The following is a 7,252-nucleotide window of genomic DNA, read 5'->3' on the forward strand; positions in this document are numbered from 1 at the left end:
CCAGGCAAGAGTACTGGAGTGGGGTGCCATTGCTTTCTCTGGTAAAGTCAGGAACCAGAGTTACTTTCAGCCACTGCCACGTGAGAGCAATGCATTATAGTGGAGCAGTTAGATCCCTGGACTTCGGAGGAAGTCATACCCAAGTTCCAGTCTCAACAGACCTCCACCACCACCACACACACACACTCACAAATAGCTGCGTGACCATGGGTAAGTGGCTTAACCTCTCTGTGCCCCAGCTTCTCTCCTGTTAAAAGGGACTACTAACAACATCTATGACATAGGATGGTCTGAGGGTTAAAAAGAGAGTACACAAATCTCTTAGCATAGGGCAAAACAGAGTAACTGCTCAAAAAAGAGAAACATAGCTTTTCGAGGAAGAGACTTTCCTCTTTGGTGCTGGGGAGTAAGTAGGGAAGAGGGGCAGGTTTCCATCAGTGTTATTGTAGAAGAGAGCAATTGCTGATCCTTGATGGAAAAACAAAGGCACCTCCTCAAGGAACCCGCAGTGTGGAAGCAGTCCCTGCACTTCAGAGCCTGGAGGCGGTCTAACGACCATGTCCCCTCTGAACAGAGTCGGCAATTGCTTTGGATGGGACCACCTGCAAAGATGGCAGGACTGCTAGGGTCGCTTGATTCTTAAACCATTTGAGAAGCTACCAAGGTAGAGTTTAGGTGTGAAATTGATAAGTACATGCTCATCCGCTTGGTCGTGTCCCATTCTTTGCAACCCTATGGACTGTAGCCCACCAGGCCCCTTTGTCCATGGGATTTTCCAGGCAAGAACACTGGAGTGGGTTGCCACTTCCTCCTGCAGGGGATCTTCCCAATCCAGAGACTGAACACACGTCTCCTGAATCTCTTGCATTGGCAAAAAGATTCTTTACCACTGAGCTGCCTAACCCACCCCAAAAATGTTTTTTGAAGAATATTCTTAATATTCCTAAAAAATTTTTGTTCAGCTTCATAGAAAACTGGAGGAAATTTTTATCACCTGGAGGAAGCTTTAAAAAAATTTTTTTATTGGAATCTAGTTGATTTACAATGCTATGTTAGTTTCAGGTATACATATACATATATACACTCTTATTTTAGATTTTTTCCCATACCGTCCATTATAGAGTTTTGAGTAGAGCTGCCTGTGCCATATAGTAGGTTCTTATTAGTTATCTATTTTGTATATCATAGTGTGTCTATGTCAATCCCAATCTTCCAATTTATCCCTCCTTCCCTCTCGTCCCCTGGCAACCATTAGTTTTCTGTGTCTGTGACTTGACTTCTGTCTCATGACTGAGTTCACATATACCCTTTTTAAAGATTCTGCATATAAATGATATCATATTTACTTGTCTTTCTGTATTCGATTTACTTCATTCAGTATGACAGTCTCTAGGTCCATCATGTTGCTGCAAATAGAATTATTTTCTTCTTTTTTGTAGTTGAGTAATGTTCCGTTGTACACATGCACCACATCTTTATCCATTCCTCTGTTGATGGACATTTAGGTTGCTTCCATGTCTTGGCTGTTGTAAATAATGCTGCAATGAACACTGAGGAGCCGGAGTCTTCTTTTCTAATCGTGATTTCCTCTGGCTATATGCCCAGGAGTGGGATTGTGGGATCATATGGTAGTTCTATTTTTACTTTTTTAAAGACACCTGCATGCTGTTCTCCATAGTGGTTGTCACAGCCTACACTCCACCAGCCATGTAGGAGGGTTCCTTTTCCTCCACACCCTCTCAGCATTTATTGTTTATAGATTTTTGTGACGATGGCCATTCTGACTGGTGTGAGACAATAAATCATTGTAGTTTTGATTTGCATTTCTCTAATAATTAGTGATATTAAACAACTTTTCACTTTTTTTTTTTTTCCATCTGTATGTCTTCTTTGGAGAAATGTCTATTTAAGTCTGAAACTTTTATTTTTGCTGTCACCTTATTGACCTCATCTCCTGTGAACCTCTCTACTCCCACCTCCAGCCCTGGTTATCTCTCTCTGCATCATTCACTCCAGCTTCCATACACCAAGTCCTGACCCACCCCAGGGCCTCTACATTTGCTTTTGGCTCTCTTGGAACCCCCTTCATCCCGGTACCCACACAGCTCCTTCATATTCTTTGGGTCCTTCTTTGACTGTCACCTTCAAAGTGAGGCCTTTCTTGGCTACCTTGTACACAATTGAGTATTAGGATTTTCAGCATTGAGTCCAAAATAACATTTAAAAATAACAGCTTTATTGAGCTATAATTCACCTACTGTAACCAAGATAACAGTTTTAAGATTGATGTTAATCTTTACCTCATCTAGTTTTATGGATTATATTGAGTGAATTCTAAAATACCTTCTCCCACCCAGTTTTAACATCTCTGACATCAGGATGTACCTTACAACAATGGCATGTCATAGTTTAATTAGCAGCATTTTATTTTTTCTTTCGTAACAATACATAAAATAACAGTGTATAACCAAGGGTCTCTTTGCATTGAGGAAATGTGGCAACTAAAATTTCTATCACCATTTACTCTAAAGAGCTCAAAGTACAGAGCTGGACTGTTGATAAAGATGTAAAGTACATCATTAAACTGCAATAAAAAGAGATTCCATTCGGAGTGAGATAGCATCACCGGGGTGGGGGCATTGATTCCGAAGTTGCTTCTGAGTTCATCTGTGCTGGAGGGTGGGAAATGTTTTTGTTAATTTATGAGTCCTGCTCTTCTATTTAGAATCTTTTCCTTGTCTTCCCTCCCGTTTCTCTCTCTCTCTCTCTCTCTAATGCTTGCTGAAGGATTTCTTTTCTTTTGAGAATGTTAAAAACAATCATAATGAAAAACCTTCACAGCGACTCAGTCTTTGAAAACTGACATCAAGGTGAATGTCTAGTGGAAATTTGGGGCTTGCTGGGCTGCCACGGGCCGTTTGCATTTAAACAAGTGGTGACTTTGATTTAAGGATTTGACTTGATGGGTAATATATCCAAAGCAGGAGATGATGTATATACTGTTTCCATCAGAAATATCAAGTTCTGTGTGTGATGTGTTTATTTCTCTGAGTGGTTATGTATTTAATAAATAATGTGTTTCAGTGGGTATTATTTTCATTTCAGTCTGTAATTCCTTCACAATATGTCTCAGTTTCGGGGGTGAATGACACTTCATAAATTATGAGCTGTTATTAGCTGCTTTCTCGTTGCATCTTAATTATTAGGCTGCAAAGAGAGGGCAGACTTTTATAAGCATTCATATTTTCTGTTTACAAGGCTTTTACTGACGTCTAATAAATTTAATTACCTCTAATAAGAAGAGGAAATGGAGTTCTATTTAGCAAATTCATAGCTTTGAAATGCATCTTGTAGCTTTATGAGCGTGGCAAGCTCCAGAAAGGTGAATGCCATTTAAGAAGCCGTGGCTGGGTTAAACTAACTGCAAAAATGTTAAATTATTTTTGTTTCCATTTTATTGCTTAACCTCCAGGGTAAACTTCAGGCTACCTGATAAAGCAGCCACTCAGGAACTTTAAACTTTACATGCTTTGCCCCACAGGGCCAAAGCCGACTCTGGTATTAAAGGTACATTTTTCAAACATAATTTTAGATTTGGAAATTGATTGTGTCTTGACCTACTTATTTCCAAGAGCTGTTCATTCCCGACTCCTTTGTTTTGCTCGTATTATAAATCTATTGTTCTTTCAGGAGGACTCCCAGCTGGTATGAGGGTGGAGGGAGGGGAATCAATGCAGTGAAGACGGACTCATTCTGCCAACACTGCTATCATTTGAATCAAATCCACAATTAACCGGACTCGGGCTGCAAAAAAGACACGCCAAGATCTCTGATCAACTGCTTCCTACAGAGGGTGGGAGTGGAGTAGACGGCTGGTTTATAAAGATCATGTTTGAAGGAAGAGGGATCCTATAAAATATTTAATGACTTATTTTATAGGGCATCAGATAATTTAGATTTTCCTTTTGGTTGGATGTCTTCCCAAATAACATTTTTAAGGCATCTAGATTTTCATTTATTGTAGCAAACAGACCCTTGGAAAAACCATACTACTTAGTGAGGAATGCTTTCTTTTCTTGGTCTTTTTTCAAAACCTAAACACAATCTAGAGGTTAATAGGAGAGGCTTGTGAATGAAAAAGTGTCTTTTAAAAGTGCCCTCCCGCCTGGAGTCTCTCTCTTTCTATGGGACTTGGCCACACTGCTCTGAAGCACTCCTAGGGGCTTGTCCTCATCTCTTTCTTGGTCCCCACCTACACTCTCCATCCATCCATCACGTCTGCAGCCTCAGAATCCTGTTTTTCCTCTATTTGCCAACACCTTATTTCTGTTCCTTGTTATTTCCTCTGGGACAATGACAGCAGCTTTCCCAGGGATCTTTCGTCCAGTCTGGACCCTTTGAGTCTGTTATCCACAGCAATGGCCAGAACCAGCTTCCTCTAAAAGAATAAACACATGTGACCCAGCCCTACAGTAGGGTCCCAAAACACTCCTCTAGTCTCATCTCCCATCTCTGTGCCTGACTCCTCTCCTCCCTGAGTCCTGCCAAGCCTCTGGTTCCAATCTAATGGTGCTTCTTGTTTCCTAAATACAGTCAGTCCTTCCAGGGAGCTGAACAGACTCCACTGGGACATTTACCAGAGAGGTGGAGATTGATGGCAATGGATTTAAGAGTAGAGACAAAGTGGACACTGTGAGAAAATAATTTTTGTTTCAAATAATCTATATTAGACAGGAAAAAGAAACGATCAAGAAAGGGTATTTTTAACATATATTTTTGGCATACCAGTCATTTCAATTTCTTTTTGTAAGAATTGCTTCTTCCTATCCTTTGTCAGGGGCTTCCGTGGTGGCTCATGCAGGAGACCCCAGTTCGATCCCTGGGTCAGGAAGATTCCCTGGAGGAGTGCATGGCTACCCACTCCAGTATTCTTGCCTGGAGAATCCCAGAGACAGAGGAGCCTGGTGGGCTACAGTCCATGGGGTTGCAAAGAGTCAGACATGACTTAGCAGCTAACACTTTCACATTCTTTGTTATTAAAAAAAAGAAAAAATAGTCCTTTTAAAATTGATTCCTAGAAACTCTTTGTATGTTTTGAATATCATCACTCTCTTGTATGTGTCTCAAATATTGTCTCCTGGTCAATCATGCGTCTTTTAATGTTGATTATAGTATCCTTTATCACATATTGTATATTTCATCATATATGAATATTTGGATTTTTAATATATTCAAATCTGTTCATATCTTCCATTATCGTCTTTTGTTTCTGTCCTACGAGCACTCCCCATCACAAATTACTCTTAGTTTTCTGCTGGTGCTCTGTTTTCTGTTTAACTTCAGATCTTTATTTTACCTTACTTTTATTGTGGTGAATGATGGCAGAAAAAGTTCTGGCTCTGTGCGCTACCCCCAGTGTGTCCACTTGCCTTGTAACCAGTCAATGGACGATCAATGATTCCTACGCTGATTTGGAAATTCATCTTTTTAAAAATTCTAATTTTTAAAATGTGTGTATTTTTAATTTATTTATTTTGCTGCATTGGATCTTAGTTGCAGCACGTGAGATCTTTTTTTGTGGCATGCTGAATCTTCAGTCACTGTGGTGCCCAGACTCTATCTGTGGCGCCTGGGCTCTGGAGTTGTGACGCCTAGCCTTGGTCACTCAGCAGCATGTGAATTCTTAGTTCCCCGACTAGGGAACTTAACCACTGGACCACCAGGCAAGTCCCTAAACTCTAGTTTTTAAAGGAGAATCATCTTGAGTATGTTTACACACATGAAACAAGGTCCTTTGGACATCTTTTCACTCTGGTGCGTGCTGCTGTGTCTGCCGGAGTCTCCGAGTTAGGATGAGCAGAGCCCCCCGGGAACCCGTGTTGGAAGCACAGCATGAGTGAGAAATGCAGGGAGCGGTTGTTACCAAGCATAACCTAACCTGTCACAACCAGCGCATCTTCTGCTCTCATCTAAATTCTGGCCATAACTGTATTCTTAGAGGAAAGGGAAGGGATGCTTACTTTTCAGTTACTGAATTTCATTTTTTTTTGTCCTTAAAAAGATTTTTTAATAGCAAAACATCTTGTACATAACTTAAAGTTTACCAGTTTAACCATTTTTAAGTATACAGTTCTGTAGCATTAAGTACATCCACAATGATGTACAACCATAATTACTGTCTTCAGAACTTTAAAAAATTTTATTCATTTTTATTGGAGTCTAGTTGCTTTACAATGTGTGTTGGTTTCTGTTGTACAGCAAGGTGAATTAGTGATACAGATACATATATACCCTCATTTTTAGATTTCCTTCCTATTTATGTCACCACGGATTACTGAGTAGGGTTTCCTGAGCTAAACAGTAGGATCTCATTAGTTATCTATTTTATACATAGTAGTGTACATATGTCAATCCCAATCCACCAATTTGCACCCCCTCCACCTTGGTAACCATAGTTTATTCTCTACACCTGTGACTCTATTTCTGCTTTGCCAATTAGTTCATCTCTACCATTTTTATAGATTCCACATACTGCTGCTACTGCTAAGTCGCTTCAGTCGTGTCCGACTCTGTGCGACCCCACAGACGGCAGCCCACCAGGCTCCGCCGTCCCTGGGATTCTCCAAGCAAGAACACTGGAGTGGGTTGCCATTTCCTTCTCCAACGCATGAAAGTGAAAAGTGAAAGTGAAGTCGTAGATTCCACATAGAAGCAATATTATGCAATATTTGTTTTTCTTTTTCTGACTTACTTCACTTTGTATGACAATCTTTAGGTCCATCCATGTCTCTGCAAAGGGCACAATTTCATTCGTTCTTGTATCTGACTAACATTCCATTGTGTATATGTACCACGTCTTCTTTATCCATTCCTTCATTGATGGACATTTAAGTTGTTTCCATGTTTGGCTATTGTAAATAGTGCTGCAGTGAATATTGGGGTGTGTACATCCTTTTGAATGATGGTTTTCTCTGAATATATGCCCAGGAGTGAGATTGCTGGGTCACATCACCTAGGCTTTGATAACCACTGTTCTACTTTCTGTCTCAATGAATTCAACTATTCTAAGTATCTGCAGCCATGAAATTAAAAGATGCTTGCTCCTTGAAAGAAAAGCTATGACCAACCTAGACAGTATATTGAAAAGCAGAGACATTACTTTGCTGCAAAGGTTTATCTAGTCAAAGCTATGATTTTTCCAGTAGTCATGTATGGATGTGAGAGTTGGACCATAAAGAAAGCTGAACACTGA

This window comes from Bos grunniens, chromosome 18 (assembly GCF_055505025.1).
Source record: "Bos grunniens cultivar Pamir isolate PY7600 chromosome 18, Bosgru_T2T1.0, whole genome shotgun sequence".
NCBI lineage: Eukaryota > Metazoa > Chordata > Mammalia > Artiodactyla > Bovidae > Bos > Bos grunniens.